Source organism: Cupressus sempervirens, chromosome 3, assembly GCF_028749045.1.
Source record: "Cupressus sempervirens isolate cs-2001-9-10 chromosome 3, ASM2874904v1, whole genome shotgun sequence".
Lineage (NCBI taxonomy): Eukaryota > Viridiplantae > Streptophyta > Pinopsida > Cupressales > Cupressaceae > Cupressus > Cupressus sempervirens.
In genome coordinates this window covers 164,705,192-164,728,821 of record NC_143120.1, presented here as the reverse complement: position 1 = coordinate 164,728,821, position 23,630 = coordinate 164,705,192, and the positions used below count along the sequence as shown (strand labels likewise).

Genomic DNA, 23,630 nt, shown 5'->3' with positions numbered 1-23,630 from the left:
GATCCCAAAACCCTTTGATCTAGCTGAGATAAATAGTCCAAAATGTTCTATTGAAATTCTAAGGGCACTAGTGGAAGACTTAAACAAGCATAGGTTTACATGCTTGAAATTGTCAAAACAAGCATTGCCATTAGCCAAAATGTGTCCAATACAATTATTTCAATCTTGATGATGAAGATATGGAAGCAATGGAGCACACTTTTATAATATTATCTAGGAATTGCAACTACTTGCAGCCCAGGAGATAGTTACTATAATAAAGGATGTGATGAGGGGATGGTTACCATCATAAAGAACATGACGAGAAAAGCAAATATTTCCCACCAAATCTGGAGGAGATAAAAGGTCATAAAGCACAATTAAACATATGACTAAATGGAAGGTGAAAGGGAACCATACAGTAATGGTTTAAGTTTCTCCACAAGAATGAAATGGAGCCATATATTAGCTATGCCTAGATATCTTATATATATAATAGTCAAGATAAGAAATTAAGGTAAATAATGTTTTTTAGCAGTAAATTGAGGATTTTGTTTGGGCCCTCATCAACAATATAAAAGAAAACTTTACAATAAAAAATTGGTTATCCTAGAAACCCATGCAAAGTTTTCAATGCTAACAATTTGTCAATTACCAATACAAAATCTTATTCCAATACTACAAGGTAAAATTACCCCAGAACCAATCTACTTTAGACAAGAAAGTTAAAACTATAATGCTAGCAATTCCTTCCACTTTAAGGAACCCATGCACACATGCAGCCAAACATAGTTAACATAACTAACAAACTATAGAAATTTGAAAGACTACACTCTGCATGCACAACTGTAGCACTGTTGTAACCATACTCCAACTTTCTCTAGACACCCAACTCCATTAAGGTCCAACTTTCAGTATGGGTAACCTTATCCTTGGAGGAAACTGACAAGCTGAAAAGGCTCCCCACTTCGAAGAATCCCTTACTCAAGATAGTCATGAAACTCTCAAGCTATCACTATGCTTGGCCAGATCATGGAAATAGATTCAAGCTCCTCGTTTTGGGAGAATAAATTGAAACTCCCTACACAGAGCTGCCAATTGAAAACCTCAAACTAGGACTTCAATTGCACCCACTAAAGCTTCCTCATACTTAACAGGAAGGAACACATATTCCATTCCCAACAGTACCTCAATTACAATTATTAATATGCTCATTCACATTTGCATCTAGAACCCTAGCCTCCAATTGGATAGAAGCTCTAGTTCAAAACAATTCCACACTACCAAATCCATCTTGTCCAAGGATCAACTTACCCAAATCTGTGAGTGTGTTGATTGAAGATGAAAAAAGTATTCATAGATGGTGATTGCAAATAAGACATCCATTATGTGAGGATCAACATTCTAAAAGGTCCAAATCATCAAAGCACAAAAATGTAGCTAGAACATTCTAGAGCAAGAGAGAAGTCTCACCTCCAAAAAAGCCACTCACACGCTACAAGCTAGAGAAACCACCTATCACACACACTAAATACACTTTAATATAAATGTGGCATTAAAAAAAATCCATTTAGAAACTTTGCAATAATTATGAAATCTTGAAAACTTTCCAAAAGAATTTTTGAATCATTGTAAATTATTGGTGGATGAATATGAGGGAGGAGCAAAAATTAGAGGTACAATTTTTGAAATGGGGTAAATAATCTGCTAAGAGATTAGAAGAGAGGCAATCTCATTCCTTCAAATTATTAGTGATCCTTGTGAAGTTGATCCTCGCGGAGAAGGGAAACAAGGTAATTTGCATATTTTCCAAGTGATTTATTGCTTTATTAGACTCCCAATTCCAGTGAAGAGAAGCAATTTCTTCAAAGCATTTACCCACAAGACAAGCCTCAGATATGATACCATGTAACTTTCAATCTTATAGCCTAACTATGTTTCCATCTTAAGAACCTCTAAAACTACCCATAAATCCCCTTCATTGTTGGATCTAGTCCCAGGGAAAAAAGAACTGCCTTTAGCATACTACATTTAGCACAATAAAACAAAAGCTCCATCCAGGCAAACAAAGGTTTTGCTACATCAAAATTTGACTTTAGTATCTCTCCAAAGATAGCATCTAGGATGTCCCTAATTATTTAATTCAATGTTTGAATACCTAATCATTTAATTCAATGCTTGAATACCTTATTAATGGGTATATTAAGAAACCTAAAGTAAATTGAATGACAGTGAGAGATTCACAATTGTTTAAGATGAAAGAGTCAAAAAAATCCTCCAATACTGGAAGGTAATGAAAATAAAATAAAAGTTCCATTTAATTCAACAAGACCATAGTTTAGTTTTGTAGAATGTCAAAGAAGCCACTAGAGTTTTACTTAAACAAGAAATTACAAAAAAAAATGTACAATAATTTTAAAAAGGGGGTGAAGCTAGCTGTAGTAAATCAACTCTTGCTTAAACCTTATAGTATGTTTTGCTACTTATAGAGAAGACCTATCAAATTTATTCTAATAGAATTATTCATGGTCATGAATCATGAGAGATGGGTTCTTTTGGATTACTCATGAAATGTGGATCAATGAAGATTTGACTCAAACTAGACAATTGACTCCTTGTAAATCATCACATAATTTGATACACTAAAAACATCACTCATAGGAAACTATTAATTCTTATTAATAACAATGCAGCACCATTATTTAACAAAACCTTGAGGCAAGATTTTACATGAATGAGTCTAATGATTAGGAATGGCATGCTTAAACATCAAATTTAATGTCATACGATAAAGACCTCTGACCTATAGATTGTAACAAACACTTCAAGAATAGTTCCATGAAATGAGCCAATTATGTATGGACTATACTTGACATTTGTAGCAACACTAGCATAGTTAAAAATAATGTAAGGAAATGGTGAGATTCTCAAAAGAGCAACAACTTGGAACTAATGGAACCAATTTCCTGCTCTTGCTAGCCTAATCAGTGCAGTTTTTGAGGCCACCTTTCAAGCCATTTCTATGTTAGAAAAGAGATATTGACCATTATAAGATATCTTACAAATTCAATTAGCTAAATTTTATCAACATGGAATCACAAGATGATGAGCAAAAATTTACATGAATTTGGCTACGAAAGGAAGACCCAATGAAGCAAGGCAAGGACATGCCAATATTGGTTCCTGCCATTATTATACGAAATCCAATGCTATATCCAAAAGTCATTCCAGCTAGCCACATTAAAGGTGTAGAAGGTAGTAGAAAAATAGAAAACAAACTCATTGATCCAATAACCACAAATACAAGTGTTTTCACACTAAAAGTCACTACTTCCCAATCCAAGATTGGTATAATCACCTACCACAAGGAACAACATAAGAATTTTATGAGAATAATTTTTCTTTTTTAGAGCAAAGAAATGCAACATCCATGTAATTTTTCTTCCAACACTAATGCAAGAACAAAATTAATTCCAGTCTGGCTAGTCACAAACAAATGAATATAAACTCTAGCAAAAGATGTGGAGCATTCTAAATTATAGATATCTTGCTCCTCCATCTACTTCTTCAACACTTTAAAATATATACAGACCACTTGGAAAATGATAGTGACTCACAATCATTATCAACCAAATAGGAAAAAATAACTACAAGCATACATGAATGTGCATTCACATTAACACACACAATGAAATGTCAATGCTTCCCTCCCTCCAGCTTATTCTCATATTATTTTCCATATAAAACTAAATTATGTCAAGAAAAATCATCAATTGCAGTGGATAAGTCAAAAAACTATCATAACATGTACTCGAAAAATAATGCCATCTCAATTAAGCTAGATGGTATACCAAATTTATCAATGATGAAAAGAAAATGAAAAGTTAGTTTTATAGATCTCCAAAGAGAAGCACAAGGAGTTAAAACATTTCAAAACTTGGTCAATTAGAATTGGCATTCCCCAGATGATGAAAGTAGCTACAAGTGACAATAGAGAAAAGCATAATAAAACCACCTTAATCCACCAGCATATGCAATACTTGTCTGCTTTTTTTAGAACTTGCAACCTCCCAAATTCCTGAGGCTCTGGTTCATCTATAAAACCTAATCTAACCTAATCAATTTTTTCCTAACATGTCACCTGCCTAACATTCTGAATGACTTCCCTCATTGACTCAATAAAAGCAATGGAAAACTTCTTGTTCTTGTCTTTATTATGAACAAGCCAATCTAGTTATGTGTATCTGTACACATAGATCACAAAATGAAAGGCTAATGAGAATGATTTATATAACCATAATTGTATGCAAAACAACTCAGTTTAACTTATTTCAATAGATCAAAATGTTATAAAAATAGCACATCATGATCCTACAAGAGAATTTAGAATAATTACATTAAAAGTGAATGCCTACTACTGTATAGATTACTTTTTCTAGTTACCACTATATGTCATTAGTCTGGCACCCTCCAAGAAGTTCATGTGTGGAATGATGGGGTACTGATCTAGATATTTTGACCCAAAAAACCAAAATATTCAAGTTAATAAAATTCAAATATTTTTGCCACCTTATCACAACTTTCAATTAACAACTTGCTAAAAGAAAATTTAGGCCAGATGGAATGTTCATATCAAGAAGAGCCACAGGAGTCTAAAAGACATTGTGAATTTTTTAATCAAGTAATGTTTCTTACTTGTAAGAAAACCTTAGAAACACAAAAGTTGATAATCTAAAAAGTTCTCCACAATTTCACATTAAATAAGTAATAACAGATCTACAAAATAATAAAAAGGGAACTCGACACCAACTTGTATTGAGAATAATTGGTGACAAGTTAACAACTCCTTTTAGTTGTTGAAACTTGGCATACATTATTGCCTACTTTATAGATCTTATCTCAATATGTTTTGAAAATCCAAAAAGCCATCTTCCATTTAAACTAAGCTGAAATTTCAAATAATAGTAAATATAATGTGGTTCTCTTAGAATTGATACTACTGAGAGGCCTTAGAGAACACAAAAAGTGTTTCTACACCATGAAAATAACTTCAGCTTTGGATACACAAAATACAATGCAACTATTTATCTAAAATAATACATTTCAAATGCCTTAGGAAATTTTAAAGGTGTCTTTGCAACATAAAAGTTGAAAATAATTTACTAGGTTGGATACATTAGATAAAATCTCTACAAATTCCTTCATATGATTTTAAATTGGCTTTGATGCCATCATGTGAAGTTAGGAATTTAACCTAAATCTATCTTCAATAAACATGAAAGATATAAATCTTGGTACATAGCAATTCCTCAGCTGAGTTGTATAAATAGAAATTAAAATCTTGTGTGTTGTGATTAATCTAGAGAACATCAAACCTAGAGTCCCTCTTGTGGATGCACATTCATCATAAAATAAGTGTATCAAAGACTTAAAAATTAGATAGTGATCTTAAGATATTTGTTATACCAATGAGATTCTGATGCTCTCTAAGACCGAGAAAACTTATCTTTGCTAGTTACTTTTGAAACTGACACAACACCAAATTCAAAATGAGAAAAAAAGTAGTGTTTCATAAATGAGATGATTATTGAGCTTATAGTAATCTTGTATTCCTTTCAAAAGCTTGAATGAAACATCTCTCACTTCTACTATCAAACATTTCTACAAGATTCTTGCATGAGCAAATCTGAAAGAGTCAAAACAAGTAGATAAGAAACTACTTAACTAGTAAAACACACATCTTTGAAGTTGATGAATTCCAACAAAATCAAAACTCCATTATCAACAATTTAGAGAAAAGCAGTATATAAATCTATACACACACACACACACACACACACACACACACACACACACACACACACACACACACACACACACACACACACACACACACACACACACACACACACACACACACACACACACACACACACACACACACACACACACACACACACACACACACACACACACACACACACACACACACACACACACACACACACACACACACACACACACACACACACACACACACGAGATTAACTTGCACCAGTGATTAACAGTAGCAAATAGAAGAAAAGAAGGAACAACAATTTATTATTCTCCTTAGCATTGTAGAGATGTAAAACAATGAGTTCAATATCAAGTGTTGTCAAATTAATGGACGGTTATATGCTAAGTCATTTCTAGTCAGTATAAATCAACATAGAAGCTATACGAAAGTATGAAGGAACAAGCATACGATTGACTTACCTCAAACAAGCTTCACCCTCAAAGCCAATTCAACAGCACATGAACACTTTTAGGAAAAAGGCAAATAGCATGCTTACAAATTCTTAGGCTAGTTCTCTCTTTTAAAAAAAACAATTTCAAAAAAAGTCCATTAAACTATCAAAGAGCCTATAATATTCAACCATTAGAAGCCTAATAAATTTTACCAGCAGAGCCTGATGAATATATATTTAGTGCAACCCTTGATAAAATAAAAGAATATCAAATGGACAATTCCATCAACAAGACTCCAAAAGCCAACAATACTTACTAATTATAGCTGCTAAATTAGTGCATTAGTAAGAGTTAACTTGCATGTATAATGTAGAAGGTCACATGCATGCCAAAGTAATAGAGATGAAGATTCCTGAATAGTCTAATATCTATGCAATTTAATATTGTGAATACTGTAGCTTTGAAAACTATAATGTCTTCATTATGTTGGGTTATAGATGTCAAATGAAAAATTACTAGACAACAAAATTGTAATCCCTTCTATAAACTAACAACTAAGATTTAAAATTGTAACATCTTTCTATATGGTGAGATTACAAATATAGATTGAAATGTTACCAAACTGCAAATTTGGAACCCCTTCTAGAAGCCAATACTGTGTAGATTTAAAATTGTTATTTATCACAATCCAAAACTTTGCCCATTTTTTTGTGGAATTGTAAACCTTCTATATGCTAATACTACATAAATCTTTTCTACATGCGAAAAAAAAAGATATTGAAAAATATCTGTGCAACAAAATTGTAATTCCTCCCACATTTAAGTGTTTTACTTTGCTAAATTTGCTATGGAATTATAAGCCTTCTACATGCTAAGACTACATAAATCTTTTCTATATGTAAAAAAACAAAGATATTGAAAAATCCATGCAACAAAAAGTTGTAATTCCTTCCACATTTAGTGTTATACTCCACCAAATTTGTTGTGGAATTATAAGCCTTTTATATGCTAAGACCACAAAAATATTTTCTATATGACAAAAAAATGTGCAACAAAATTGTAATTCCTTCCACATTTTTAAGTGTTATACTCTGCAAAATTTTCTATTGAATTATAAGCCTTCTATATTGTAAGACTACATAAATCTTTTCTATATGCTAAAACTATAGAGATTTCAAAAAGTAACTACTCGTGCACTTGTCATAAATTGCGGGTGCTATAAACAGTGGTATGTTGTAAAATTTAAATATCAGGCCTACAAATACAGGCTACACAACATTTGGGAGTGGAACCCTTCTACTTTACGAACCATGGTAGTACCGATAATGCTACAATTTGAAAGATTGATGTGCTCCTACTGATGGAACAATATATAACTCAAAGGCCACAAAGTATAGTGAAGTTTGTACTATGATAATCAAAGGAATCATGTGGGTGGGATGCAATTAATATTTCAAGAGACAATAGAATTCAATGCAAAATTTGCAATCCTAAACTAAATCCACAGGTAGCTAGTACTTTAAACATCAATCCCATAAAGCCTGTAGAAATGGGTTGGCCTTATCAATATATTGTTGAATTTTATTTTTTGACAAAGTTCTAATTTAAATTTATTTATTTCTTACCCAAATTACAACCTGATTCACTTAGCCCATTTCAACCTTCATGGTGCAAATATTATGGAAATAAAAAATATTTTAGAGCTAAAGCCCAAAGACAAACCACTTCTTCTATGAAGCAACTAGAATAGTCTCATACAACAACCATTAAAATTTTCATCAGATAGTCAACCTTATAACAGAATCATGAGAATACATACCAACAAGAGAATCCATCTTCATAAATGTAGACAATACCAAGTAGTTCACAAAATTTTTAATGTTTTCTAAATTAAAAAGTTTAATTTATTCAATCACTGTCATTATTGAATGAATTTACCATTATTTTGGGGCTATTGTCACTCGAGTTAATTTAAAACAATATTTTCTCAATTTGCCATTACTATCACAATAAGGCTTTAATAGGAATGACAGTCATTCCATGAAAGTAAAGGCCTAACCTTCATGGAATGACATGGTCTAACCTATATTATAGTTTATTAACATCTCAAATGCAGATTAATGGGTGAGCAGGGTGATCACAGTGAAGAATAGTGAAGGAAAAAGAATGAAATGGTGGATCAGGTATAGCAGTAATTAATCTAGCCAAATAAAGGGTATGTTTTGTGTTTGGGAACATTGTATAATGTTTAGTTGATGGTGAATCCATCACCAATTTGGTTCTGAAGGGAGTGGAACCAAGAGATTGAGGAAGCCATAGAAAATAAGGGTTTGAAGACAAATTTGGAGGTTTTACATTTGTAGGGTACTAAAGTCTAATTTCTCCAAGATTTGGTCAATTTAATATATAGCTAGGCTCTTTCTACAAATTAGGATTGATAGGAGATCATTAGAGGGTACTTCCTTTGTTAAATTGGCTAATTTTGTGCATTAAAACAGGGCATCTATTATAGATAGTGATGTTGATCTCAGAATGGTTTTGACAATTGAGTGTCAACACACTTAACCAATTTTCATATAGAAGTCAAGTACACTATATATGCTGAGCCAGACAGAACTACAATAGGTGCTGAGTGAAGATCAAGTGTCGAGCATGATATATAGGTGCCAAGTCATACTTGATACCCAGCAAGCCAGAATGCAATAGGTGCCAAGAAAACTAGAATCATATATGTGCTGAGCACTAGTAATCTAGTATGTGCCAAGTAACACAAAATTAGCATATGAGTTTGTGACTTCACAAACTCAGATGCAAACCATTTTTTAGCTGACATAGAAGGATCTCAAAAGATAATAAGGATAAGAATGAATCTTTTATACTTCCTATGCAAGCAGCATGTATCCAATAAGAAAAATGGAGAAGGCATGTAACTAATAAGAAAAGTGCAAGGAATGAGTAGGAAATAAAGATTCAATATGGATCGTAGATCCATACCTAATCCTAATTCTTCATAATCTTTAAAAGGAGGACAAAAATACATTGTATGTGTGGATGAGAGTAGTGTAGGGGTAAAATATACTGAAATTTAGAGTGAAGTGTGAAAGACTTAGAGGAATAGATCATCATTGCATATTCAGTTGATCAGAATAGAGAAAGGGTTACGAATAGATATCAGATCTTCGAGGATCAAGATTAGAGAGAGTAGATCAAGTGCTTGAATTCAGCAATCAAGGATTGTAAGCTATCAGGTTTATTAGTCTAATACTCTCTAGCAATTGTATTAGAAGGAAAATCCTATGTTGATAGGTTAGCTTAATAGCTAGGTTGTAGATCCTTTGAAGAGGTGATAAAATCCTTTAACAGGGTGACAAAAATCCTATGTTGATAGGTTAGCTTAATAGCTAGGTTGTAGATCCTTTGAAGAGATAATAAAATCCTTTAACAGGGTGACACTTCATGTAAAGTGTTTGTAAATCCTTTAAATAGGTCACTAGATTGATACAATGTAAAGCCTTTAATAGGGAAGATCATCAGAAGTAGTCAAACATTATTGCTATAGTGATTTTGTGGGTATCATCCCCACCCTAGTTTTACCCTCTCATTTTTGAGGGTTTCTGGGTTACCAAATTTGGTGTTATGTGTTGTGATGCATGTGTTTACTTTATGGTTGTTTGATATGTTTACATGCATGCAATTTATTTTTAGTTAAAATTTTTTAAGGTTAAAAGTGTGGTACTTCTAATTCACCCCACCCACCCCCACCCCCCCTCTCAAAAGCATTCTTCCCATTTGATTATTCCAACAATTGGTATCTAAGCAAGGTTCTCACAAGGAGAAGCCTAATAGCTTAGAGAAAAGATATGAAGATGGAAGTCTTCAAACTTGGGAATATTATAGAGAATTAGGCGATTGATGTGCACCTCAACCTACACAACTTGGAGGAAGCCAGAGAAGAATTGAGAAAATCCTTGAAAAGAAGGAAGGATATGGCCATAGTAGAAAATGGCACACACTACAAGGAGATTGATACCACAAAAGTGTTTACAAATGGAGATTCCAAAGAGTTTGATGTAGCAATAGCAGAATTAATGGAGAAGAATAGAGCTCAAGTAGAAGAAATTAGAATACTCAAGCTTGAACAAGAATCACAAGCCATAATGCTTTGTGAAGTAACTGAACAGAAGAAAAGAGCCATTGAAGACAAGACCATGCTAGAAGATGACAAGATAAATCTTACCAACAGACTAGAGGAAAAGACACTTGAATTTGAAAGAATCTCAAATATGCAGTAAGATACCCTTAGCCAAATGATGAATGCTCATCATGAGCTAAATATGAAAGACATTGAGATCTCTACATTGAAGATACAGAATGAACAACTACAAAATGACCTAAAAAGAGAGAAGGAAGTTGCAAAAAGTTTCAACAAACCCAATGAGGCTATCAAGTACTTTGAGCATCTACTAAAATCACCAAGGGCCAATAATGATACTTCAGGACTTGGTTACACCTACGTTGAACAAGGAGAATCATCCAAGACTATAGAAGAAAGGAGTAAAAAAGGTAAGAACACTAAACCTACTTGTCATTTCTATGGTAAAGAGGGACATACTTCTAATGTATGCAAGAGTAGGAAGACCAATCAACAGGACAAACCCAAGAACAAGGGTCATTGTCACAAGTGTAATAAGAAAGGACACCAGACACAAAACTATAGGACCAAGACCATGAGAACACCAAGATTTGATGGTCATTGCTATAATTGCAAAAAGTATGGACATAGAGCATTTGGGTCTAGATCAAAGCCTATGTGGACATTAAATCAGACAATAAGAGAAGGTAACCATGGTCATCACTATAATTGGGACTATAACACTAGGTATAGCTTTCATTACTTTTAGGAATATGGACACATTCCTAAAAATTGCATAAGAACACATTTTAGAGGAAACTACAGTAGATGGTTAAGTCAAACCACATGTTTTAGTTGCTTGAGGATTGGTCATATCAGCAGGTATTGCCTAACAAGGGCCAAAGTACCCAAGTCAGAAGTTAGCAAGGGTAAAGAGAAAGTTGATGTTGAACACATCAGAACAAAGATGAATAGGACATGGAAGAGAAAGAAGGGATGGAGTCAACACATCTAATGGAGGGATCACTTCACCTAAGAGGTCAAGTGGTCACACCTCATCCAACTAAGCAAGGATAGGTGTATGAGACTGATATACAAAGTTATATCATACATCAGTCCCAAGATAAAGAAGTACTGCAAAGAAGAAAACAACATGAGTAAAGATTCCAAGTCAAAACTTGAGGGTTTTGCAAATACTGTCGAGTTGCCCTTAGATGCTGAGTAAAGCTCCAATGCATGCTGAGTAGCCAGTAGTGACCAAGTTGATGGTTGAAGCCAAGTGATGGAAAACCAATGGAAGTTGAGTCATATTGAAACCTTCAAGAGCTAAGTGTATAGCTGTATGCACTAAGCATTTAATGCTAGGTTTAGAAAGAGTATAAGGTCTAATTTTTTATCATTTCTCATTATTTGAATGTAGAGAAAGAATGAGTAGAGTGCAAAAGTGATTGAAGAGTGGCATTGAATCCTTTTGCATGGATCCCAACACAAATCAAGCACATATTTCATCGATTTAAGGTATTCTTCAAGTGTCGAGTTGCGTAGTTTTAAAGTTTAAAACATTTTGAAACCTGAAATTAACAAAATGGCATCTAGTTCTAAAAACCCTAAGGAAAAGGAAGGTTTTGAGGCTCAGTTGGTTTGTAATGAGGTTAAACAACTAGATTTTAGGCCAATTCTAGAGGAAACTTATAAGAATGACCTTGCCAACGCACTCTCCATTATTCCACCCGAAGTCATAATGGTGCAGGATGTGAGAAAGTGTTACAATTGCAAGATAGGTGCAATAGGAGACCTTGAAAATTTTCAAGCATATGATAAACTATGTGAAAATTGAGTGCTTAAAGAAGAATTTCAAATAGTTGAGAAAAAGGGTTTAATCCATGCCCTAGTTTACCCCACAAGTTTTAAAATTGAATGGATAAGAATAGTTTTAATTAGGATACATAATGGTTGTTTGTGGCTAGAAGAAGGACCAATCAAAATAATGAAGAGGATAGTACATAGGGTTAAAATTTTTCCAACCCAAGATCAGCACAAGACCCTATGTAGTGATTGAAAAGAAGTTATTGAAAGAACACAGGGGCGAAATGGAATAAAAGGGGCATGACCATTGACACAATCATAGATCCCCTTCTAGATTTTTTAGTGAGAATCATATCTCACAAGTTGTATCAATCTAGTAGATTTAACAGTGTACCTGCATGTATTGCTATGGATGTAGCCTACAAACTTGTGAAGAAAGATCATACATATGATTTGGCAGAACTGTTGTTGCAATAGATAAATGAAAACTTGGGAGCAATAAGAAGATCCAAAGGTGCTAAGTGTAAGTTTGGTTCAGTTCTTGTTTGCATATTTTTATATGTTTTGGAAGAGTTTCCTTCTTTTGGCAAAGTCAACTAGAAATCAGATAAGTCAGCCATTACTCAAATTAATGAGTATATTGAGCAAATGGGAGACAACTTTGACTCTCTTATGACTAGTTATTTTGAGAATTTTAAAAAATCCATTAAAAAAAGACTTAGTATACTGGTTTTCCTAGTGGAATAACACATCAATGATATCTACTTCTCAATTGATATTGATTGCACTTATATCCAAGCAGTAGTTCCAAGGGTGAGATGGCTAAGACCTCTAGGTTATGAGATAGATGTTGATGAAGCATTAGCAACAATCACAACATTGCTTGCAAAATAAATTGATAAGGAGGCACCTCACTTTGGAACATATGATGTTGTATGTTCCAAGGTAGATATGGAGCTGAAAACTACTTCTACCTTAAAGAAGAAAGATAAACTAGTGAAGAAGATAAAGAAGAAATTTGGAGAAGAAATTGAAGGGGCAGCATGTAAAGAGGATGTAGATGAAGAAGAAGAAGATGAGAGTGAAGAAGAAGAACAAGGGCAAGGCCCAATGGAACTTACTCAAGGCTTAGGTGAAGATAAGGAAGAAGGTGCTGAGGAAGAAGAAGCCAAGGAAGCACCAACACAAGTTGAGTCCAAGAAGAGAAAGGCTAAAACTCAGCCTCTAGCATAGCCTAAAGCCAAAAAGGTTTCCAAGCCCACATAAGCCAAGCCAACACTTGCAACAAGAGCTACCAACAAGGGCATCTACACAAAAGGCAAAAGAGAAAGTCAAAAAAGAAGAAGAAGGTTACTAAATATATTGGTGTAGTGCAAAAGAAACCAAGAAGAAAGTATGTTGCATAGCTAGATTCTGATAATGAGGAGAGAACACAATCAGAGGATATCAACCAATTTAGAGTGGTAAGCCATCCTCCCAGGTCTCATATTGATAAAATCTATGAAAATGTTAAGAATGCAAATTTTACTGATTTAAAAAGCATTGATTTTAATAAGTTAAGTAGAGAAGAAAAAAATAAGATAGAGGAATCTGTGTATGCCATGATGGCAGAATTAAAAAATACACCTCTTGAATTAGAAAAAACTATGCCTAAGGAACTATATGAAATTATTGAAAATAAGTGGCATTATTGTTTGAAAATGGAAAAGGAGATAAGAGAATCCACTTTGACACAAGTGATGCCAGAAGTGACTGCAGGTCAAATTGCTAAGGCTAACAAGAAACATGGGGGTAAGTTTTCACCAAAGTATAGAGCCTTTAGCATTTTAAAAAATAAAATTGAAGAAGTTTTCAATAAGTCTACAAGATTGTGGAAGTCAATATACAACTTGACAAATGACAAGGAAGAAGAGAAGGATGCAGAAGTAAATAAGGCTGAAGCTAGTGCAAAGGAGAAGAAAGATGAAGACAAAGGAGAAGAAGAAAAGAAAGAGGAAGAAGATAAGGAAAAAGGAGAAGAGGAGGAGACACAAAAAGGAGAAGATATGGCAACAACTAAGCAACAACAACAAGAGGAGCAAAGTGTGCAAGACACATAATTGCCCCCTCTTAGCCCTCCACATGTAACCATCACACCCTTAGACACTATATCTGTAAAGGATGTTACTGACAAATCATGTTGAAACATCAATCCACTAACTATAGAGGATCTCACAAAGATCCTTGACCAATCAACACAACAAGAAAGATTATGCAATAATCCAGTATTGGTCAGTGTAGATGATTTATAGAAGGCAGTAGCTAACTCATCAAGAGATAAGGTGAATCCACAAGAACTATCTTCTATCTCTACAACTACTAGCACTATACTCCTAATGCTTCCACCACCATCATAGATTGCAATAGTTGATAAATATGTAACAATTGACACCATTTATAAGTTGAGTGTAGAAGTAGAGAAAGACATAGAGAAAATAGGATAGATTGCTACATCTGATCCTATAGTATAGACAATAGGTACACCCCCACTAATTTTTTTGATTGATCAAGGGAAATCTAAAGAAGAAAAGGAGGACACATCAAAAGAAGAGGAGTAGGCCATAATACAGCCATTGGTAGAGTTACCAAAAACTGGCACTCCTACTAAAACTCTTCAAAAGTTGAGCACTAATGCAATGCCATTGCAAATTTTTTCACCAAGCTTGAGATCAACAAAGGTGACAAGAGTACTTCACTATGGAGACCCTAAGCTAGATGAAGAGATATTCATACCTAGTTATGACTCAAAAACAATAAGAATTGAGTAGAAAACTAAGATGCAAGATGCATTGAATAGGAGAAAAAGATAGGAAATACTCAAGAAGGAGTATAAGCATAAGAAAGCATTACATGAGATTAAAGACATCATTTTGGATGCCTTCAACTTGTAGTCACTGGATGAGACAAAGCCTATAATGGAACAACTGTTAGACATTGTTGACCATGTGACAAGTGAAGACCAAGAAATAAATGTAAAACTTATGGAATGGTCTGAGAAGAAATTTCAAGGAAAGGTGAATGAGAAAATATCGAGTGACATAGCACTTGAACAATTTGAGTTGGCAAAGAAGATTGAGAAGGTAAAAAATCTACTTGAGAATATCTTCTCATTGTATAACACGTTGTGTGATTTCACATTTTTCACACAGGAGACCAGCCAATGGATATTGAGCTTGGAGAGAAATCTTAAGATTTCTAGCTTGCAGCTACCCACTAATCCAGCTCAAAGTGAGAATCATTTTTCTCAATCACTTCATACTAAAAAAGAATTAGTTGCACTAGAAAGTGAAGAGGCCAATATAAACGCCAAACTAATACAGATTCAATCTTCCATTGCCCCACATTTAGAAGTACTCCATAAAGAGCAAGTCTATGTTGAGACTATTTTAAAGAAAGATCCTAATATTTCTACATTAGATGGACTTGTACATCTTGCTGTAGAGACTACCATCCAACATAAGTCTCTAGAAATTTCTTTGGAGAATTGGGATGCAGCTCTAAAAATGATTATGGAGGTAAATAGTACATTTTTGATGAAATATGGTATTACTCCTTAGCACCCTTTGACATAAGTGTCAAAAAAAGGGGGAGAAGTAAAATAAAGGGGGAGATATAATAGGAAGAATACAAAGTAATTACATTCTCTCATTCTTTTGAAGAATAAAGGGGGAAATATGAAAAAAGGGGGAGACATATGACAAAGGGGAAGATTGTTGGTCTCAGAATGGTTTTGACAATTGAGTGTAAACACACTTAACCAATTTTCATATAGAAGTCGAGTATATTATATATGCCAAGCCAGACAGAACTATAAGAGGTGCTGAGTGATCTTTAGGTGCCGAGCAATCTTTAGGTGTTGAGTGAAGATCAAGTGTTGAGTGACTTTAGCTGCCAAGCATGATATGTAGTTGTCAAGTCATAGTTGATGCTAAGAAATCCATAATGCAATAGGTGTTGAGCAAAATAGAATCAAATATATGTCTAGCACCAGTAATCTAGTATGTGTCGAGTAACACAGAATCAACATATGAGTTTGTGACTGCACAAACTTAGATGTAAACCATTTTTGAGCTGACATAGAAGTATCTCAAAGGATAATAAGGATAAGAATTAATATTTTATATTTCCTATGCAACCAATAAGAAAAATGGAGAAGGCATGCAACTAATAAGAAAAGTGCAAGGAATGAGTGGGAAATAAAGATTCAATATGGAGCATAGATCCATACCTAACCCTAAGTCTTCATAATCTTTAAAAGGAGGACAAAAATCCATTGTATGTGAGGATGAAACCAATGTAAGGGTAAACTATACCAAAATTTAGAGTGAAGTGTGAAAGATTTAGAGGAACAGATCATCATTGCATATTCAGTTGATCATAACAGAGCAAGGGTTACAAATAGATATTAGATCTTAGAGGATCAAGATTAGAGAGAGTAGATCAGGTGCCTAAATTTAGCAATCAAGGATTGTAAGCTATTAGGTTTATTAGTCTAATACTCTCTATAAATTGTATTAGAATGAAAATCATATGTTGATAGGTTAGCTTAACAACTAGGTTGTAGATCCTTTGAAGAGGTGATAAAATCTTTTAACAGGGTGACACTTCATGTAAAGTGTTTATAAATCCTTTAAATAGGTCACTATTGATACAATGTAAAGCCTTTAATAGAGCAGGCCTTTAACAAGGTAGACCATTAGAAGTGGTCAAACATTATTGCTGCAGTGATTTTGTGGGTATCATCCCCACCCCAGTTTTACCTTCTCATTTTGGAGGGTTTTTGGGTTACCAAATTTTTTGTTATGTGTTGTGATGCATGTGTTTACTTTATGGTTGTTTGATATGTTTACATGCATGCAATTTATTTTCAGTTAAAAATTTTTAAGGTTAAAAGTGTGATACTTCTGATTCACCCCCCTGTCAGAAGTATTCTTCCCATTTGATTATACCAACAAGTGGGGTTGGTCCAAAGAAGTCATATAAAAGCTTTTGATATGTTGAAGAACTCCATAAAGGGTGTCTAAAAATATTATTGTCATACCTAGTGCCTTTAGAAAAGAAAGAGTTATTCCCATTTCAAGTATGCAACAGGGTTAGTAGGCAGAAAATTGAGCTTTTGGAGTAGTTTGAGGAAGTGTTGTGGGAATTGGGGTATTTGGATTATGTTGGAACCTTAGAATCCCTTGAATCCAAGTAATTGGGAGTTTGTAAGATCACAATCATTAGATTGGGAGTATGTTAGAAGGATTAGCAAGTCAGGTTTTTAAAGCAATTGAGGCCTTTTGGATAGGTCAAGTGTCTAAACCTCTAAAATTTCAAACTCTTGTTGTGTTTTTGGATACCACCACCCTACCTACTACAAAGTTTTAGAAGAAATCACAAGACTTAGTGCATCAAGTGATGTATCTACTCTAAAAATTACTAAGAAATATTTGGTTACATAGTTGACAAAATTGAAATGGGATTGAAGAGCTATGATAGTAGAAGATATTAAGTAGGAAGATGTTATGGTAAAAGTTCATTTGCTAAATCCAAAGAAAGGAGAGGTTTAGATCTAGATCATGGATCAAGATATAAGATACAAAGATAGTGGAAAAATAAGAAGCCTCTAGATGCTCTAATTGTGACACCAAATGTGTTGTGACTAACCAAGATTTAGATTTGAAACCCATTGTTGAGACTATTCCTAATGAGAAGTAGAACACAAGCGATGTATGCGAAAAATAGTTTTAAGATCTAGTGCAATGGCCATGATTCAAATGGATTGGCTATGATTAGGGAACAAGTTGTTCAGATTGAAAATCAGTAATCTAGCTTGTTGGAACTTATGAAGTTAACTTTCCAAAATCTTGATATTTTTAGGTCTGCAAAATATCCCATTTTTTAGAATTGGAAGAGCTAAAGACATATGAGTTTATAGTCAATATCATAACAAACTTGTTAGTTAGAATTGTTTCAAGAATAGCTATTAGGTGTTGCTTCTAAGATGCCCTTTAGTTGACATGTATGAGAAATAAACACCATGCAATCTGATTGTGTGCAATCTATTTCTTTTTATGTTTTTTTAATAATGAGCCATTCATCTCTATTATGAATCATATATTTAGAAGAAAGAAAAGTGCAAGGTTCTATTATTTATACTCAAGTTTCTCATTTCAGATTCCAAGCATTTTTTATTGAGTCCAACCTTAGAGCTTCTAATTTGTCATAAGTGTTTATGTTCACTATTGCTAGTTTAACCACTTGTTTAGTTGTTTGTTAATGACAACAATTCTATTATCTTCTCACCCATCTTAGTAAAAGGCTAAAAGTTCTTATGATAAATTTCAAAGTTAGTCAGGTGCTTGTAATTTCTATTGCCACAGAATCATTCCCAAGTCCAACATAGTAAAAATGTTCCTTTTGTTTCTCAAGGATTTGGAAAGCTTACAACACAACTCCATGGGTAAGGCTCAAAATTCTTTGACAGAGGTTGCAAAATTCAAAAGATCGCTAAGAAATTAGTGTAGGTACATGGAAAGTCAAAGTGAATTAAGAATATTTGCAACATATAGGGAATAAGAGAAATTTTATGTTAACTCCAAAAGAGACAAAGATTATTTGCAAAAGAAGGCTAGCCTAGCTTCTTCTTAAGTTATTATTGACTTTAAAACTAGCTGGTACTTCTTGAAAAAAATGTATCTGGAAACTATCTAAATTTTAAAGTGCCAATAACTCTTTTGATTATGTCAGTTCTTTAGAATTCTTGATAAATCTAGTTGGTAAACTTAATTTTTGCTTCCAAGATTGAACCATGTATGTTTTGAGTCAAATTCATTGGTCCATGTTTCATGAGTCTTGGTTCACAAGAACCCATCTCTCATCAAAATGAAATGAACACTGCACTCACTACATCTAGGTGAGAAATCATGATGAAGAGGCCATTGTTTAATATTAGCACCCATGTTTCTTCAAGCTTAATATTTTTGTGGTTTTATGTTGAGAAATCATGATGAAGAGATGTCCTAAACAAGAACTAATACACATGTTCCCATGAGAGTACTTTGTTTGTGCCTGTAAATGGTAATCATGATGCTTGCAAGTTATAGTTGCCCTAGAATGTCTTTGTCAGCAAGCTCTGATATGTTCCTTAGTAATGTGCTAAAGCCTAAATCTAAAGATATTATATTTATATGGGCTCTTGTGTTCTAAGAAAAAGTTGGCCCGCTAGATATGTTCATTTAATAGAGGCTACGTGATGAGTGTTCAAGGGTTGCTCTAATTATTTTTACAATCTGCTTTTCTCTGCACATTTTTTAAGTAGTATGTTTATCCTTTTATTAGATAATCTTATATAGACTATAATGGATGGTAGGACCAATCATAATTTGTATTCATTGTTGATCTAGCCTATTAGTTGATTTTATGCATGCCTAGATGGAATTTAAAACTTTCTGGGTACACTATGAAGTACAGACACAGATGATAGATCAAAAATTAACTGAGCATAAAGTTTGAAATGTGCTTAGTACTTTCATTGTTTGTAGTTGCTTTCATTTTGTTTCTAGATAGTTAAAAACTTAAATTTTATTTTCAATTATTATGCTTTCAGATGTTTATGGGAAGCTCACAAGATGTGTTGCATTCTCTAGAACTATAGATGAAATGGCTCAAGATCTTTCTTTATCAGCTAGTAGGATCACTATTGTTTAAGATGGAAGGGCTACTTGTTGTAAATTCCTTGGTTCTGTGCTTTTAAGCTCCAAATTTTGGAAGAAAAATGAAGGTAGATACCCACCTACACAACTCGCTACATCTAAGGGGTCATCAATGAGTAGATCTGGAAGAGGTGCATCATACGAAGCTGAAATGGGGACTGATATATGGGATAGGAATTTCAAAGGCTTATAGGTGGTTTTATGGTGAATCCCTTGGAAGATGTCTAAGGGACATCAAAGAGAGCGACTACTGAGTTTATTTCAAATGACACTGAAAGGTCTATATTGGAAAATTTGGAAGGAAATCAAATATTTACCAAAGCATGGGACATAAATAGGTCTAATGAGGGTCCCTCATTAAGGAGCACATTACAAGTATCAAAAGATGAGGGTATTTCTTTCTCTAGTATGTAGGTTGCAGGAAAGGATGCAAAAATAGAGGTGCATGATTCTGTGAAAGAAAATTCATGGCCAACAACCACTGACAATTTATTGAATAGCAAGATAGGTTAGGGCAGTGTCAATTTTTGGAGTGTTTGGACATGGTCAGTAGAATTTCTATGCAAAAGGGATGTACAGTTAGCAATTGGAAAGGTCCTCTACATTGGTGATCATTTCTTGTTGATTAGGCTTATGAATCATATTGGTCTTGTGCTAGAACATTTATCTAAAGGAACCATTTTGGAAATGATGCAAGCTCTTAAACATTTCTTGTTGAAGCAAAATTTTTTGGGTTCAATAATACCCTGGATTCAACACATGATTTATCCAATGAACCTGTACTAATAGGATGTGTATTATTTTGTTTTGGTATAATGATAATTATAATTTATTTCTTCAACTAAAGCTTATGATTGTTTGTTAATTCTAAAGATTATATCGGTGTAGTCCATTAAAACAATTAATATGACTACATCATTTACATGTCATCCCCCATCTCTCTATTATCAAGAAATTGTAAGAGGTCTTTTTAAATATTATCCCTCAACATTTGCATGATTGTCATGGAGACTGGTCTAGATCAATGGTGGGGTTTACTAATTTTTGTTTCAAATCTAGGATATCTTCTGTGCCCAACATTTGATTTTCTTTTCTCCAAATTTCTGCACAAGTATCCAAACTAAAGTACCATTTTGAAAGAAATAACCAATATAATTTTCTTATATTATTTCATTTATATTACATTTTTTTCTTGATGCTCAGGTTGTTGACTTGATTGCAAGCAATGGCTCAGATTATCTGGGCCGTTCTCTTGATGTAAACAAAGACACGTTATCAACCTTACAAGAGGCTTCATCAAAGCATTTTTCTAATTCTTCAAATAGAAACTTCATTTCTCAGAGTGCATCCAAGTTGTCTATTCCTTGGATGGTGGACTCATTGAAAGGTAGGTAATTAGAGGAGTAGAAAATATTTTTCATGTCAGCACTTCTCTTTCTTCAAATGGAGATTGGCAAAAATGAGTCGAGAGCTTCTCTATGTTATCTTCTTTAGGCATGCAAATGCCCCAACTGAACACTCACTTCCACCAAAGAGTATGTTGTTCCTTTTTCATAGACACTAGTCTGCTATTTCATGATGATTTTGAGATTACATAATCATTTTTGCAGCCTAATAATTTTTTTTGTCAGATTATAAGAGATGGAGAACTACTTGCTAGATCAAATATGTGGATGTGTTCCACTTTTGAGTTGTAAATAATTCTTCATTAGTAAGCATATAGTTGAGAATGGGATTGAAGAGCTATGATAGTAGAAGATATTCAGAAAGAAGATGTTATAGTAAAAGTTCATTTGCTAAATCAAAAGATAGGAGAGGTTCAGATCTAGGTCATGGATAAAGATACAAAGATACAAAGATATAGAGATTTGGTTACATAGTTGAAAAAATTGAAATGGGATTGAAGAGCTATGATAGTAGGAGATATTAAGTAGGAAGATGTAAAATTTGCATCTACGGTACTTGGCTACAAAGTTTACAAGAGCAGCAAGATAAATTCTATTTCTACTACCACTATACAGTGCCTTAGGATGTTGAAGGAGAATGCACAAATAGATGTTTGTGAAATCTTGAGAGAGTAGTTGATGGAGAATTTGAAGAAGATTAAGAAGGATATTTGTCAAAAAAACTACTCATGAAACATGGGTCAATGAAATTGACTCAAAAAACTACATTATCATGATAATTGTTGCACCTATATGTTTGCAAAAATTGGTGTTACTCCTCTATGACAACATTGTTTTTTGCAGAAATTATGGCATCTCCAAGACTATTATAGAAGTTCACCTTTTAACTTCATCATAAAAATTGCATTGGTTACACAAACACTAATTGTTGATATTACATATGTATACTTATTTTATCAATTTCTTACATATGTAGACATTTGATAGAGATTTTTAAAAGATATACAAGCTAGTTTATATTGAATTTGTCCCAAATTTGAAAAGGGTGATTCCAACATTAATGTGTTATGTAATTGGCATGTACATATTTAAACTAAACAATAATTAAATATTATCAAATAGGTGAAACTTGGAAAGCAACCCATGCATTGATGAACTTATAATCCAAATGCTTATAAATTTCAATAAGTTAACCTTAAAATTGGACGTAGGTAACAATCACACATATTTTTTCCTAGTGGAGAGCATACATAAATTCAAAATACTCAAGGATTACTTACCATTAAAAATTCAACAAATGCAATACGGGTTGAATCAATAGAATTTCCAAGCAGTCATAAACGAGAAACCTGAATGCAAGCTTAAAAAACAATCATCAGCCAAGTTGAAAGTTTTCTCAAAAGTATCAAATAACTAAGAGAAGGATGTTGTCCTGGCACCCACCTCACCACAAAGTGATTCAAAAAACATACGTACATCTGCTTGAGAAACCTGCAAAGCAATTGAGAACCTACCATTAACTAGTGATCCACACACCCATTATAACAGTACCAAAATGATACAATTCAATGCAACTTTGACTTAGATATCACATACTAAATGTCACTGAATCACTAAACCTCACCTTTTTGTCAATGTGTGTACAGTATATTGTGTGAGCACATGTCTCCTACTCATCTTCAGACTGTAGATAGAAATTAAAACAAATGAAATCCACTAAACTACAACTACAATGCATTCTCATAGTCATTTAGATTCATTTGCATCGCAAAAATATTATAGGTACATGTACCAACTAAAAAATTAAAATTAATTCCACCCTAACTCCTGCCACATAATTTCATGCTTTATATAAATAAAAATAAAAAGGATTGATCACATCATTCACTTTTGGAAGATATGTAGGGTTAACTGGAAGAATTATAGTCTTTAAAGGAAGGATCCTAATAGAATAATATCCCAACATGGTTCTTGCAAGGCTCAAAGCTCTTCTTGCACCCTCTACAAACACAAACAAGTAGAGCAATATTGCATTCAAATTACAGTCCCAATGAATGTAAATTTGTCCATGCACACAACCAATTAAATTGAACTACACTAAAAACAAATGTGGGACTCACCTTCATTATGAAACTCTACAAAAGCAAACTGAAGAATTGAATTGGGATCACTGCATATGCATCAATCAATAACCTTTACATCAAAAGGAAAGTACCCTTTTTAGAAAAACATGTTTCATGCAAGATCTATGTTGCAAGATTACTAACCAGTAAGTCAATATGTGGGTATGTGCAGGATCATGGTGTGCCAAAAAGTGGCGATCTGAAAAATATGTAGTTC

General features: G+C 33.6%; 1 pseudogene; it reads right to left on the bottom strand.

Moving 5' to 3' along the window:
* Nucleotides 1-2,760: 2,760 nt before the first annotated feature.
* On the bottom strand, nucleotides 2,761-23,256 carry LOC149565283 (uncharacterized; annotated as a pseudogene).
* Nucleotides 23,257-23,630: the final 374 nt, after the last annotated feature.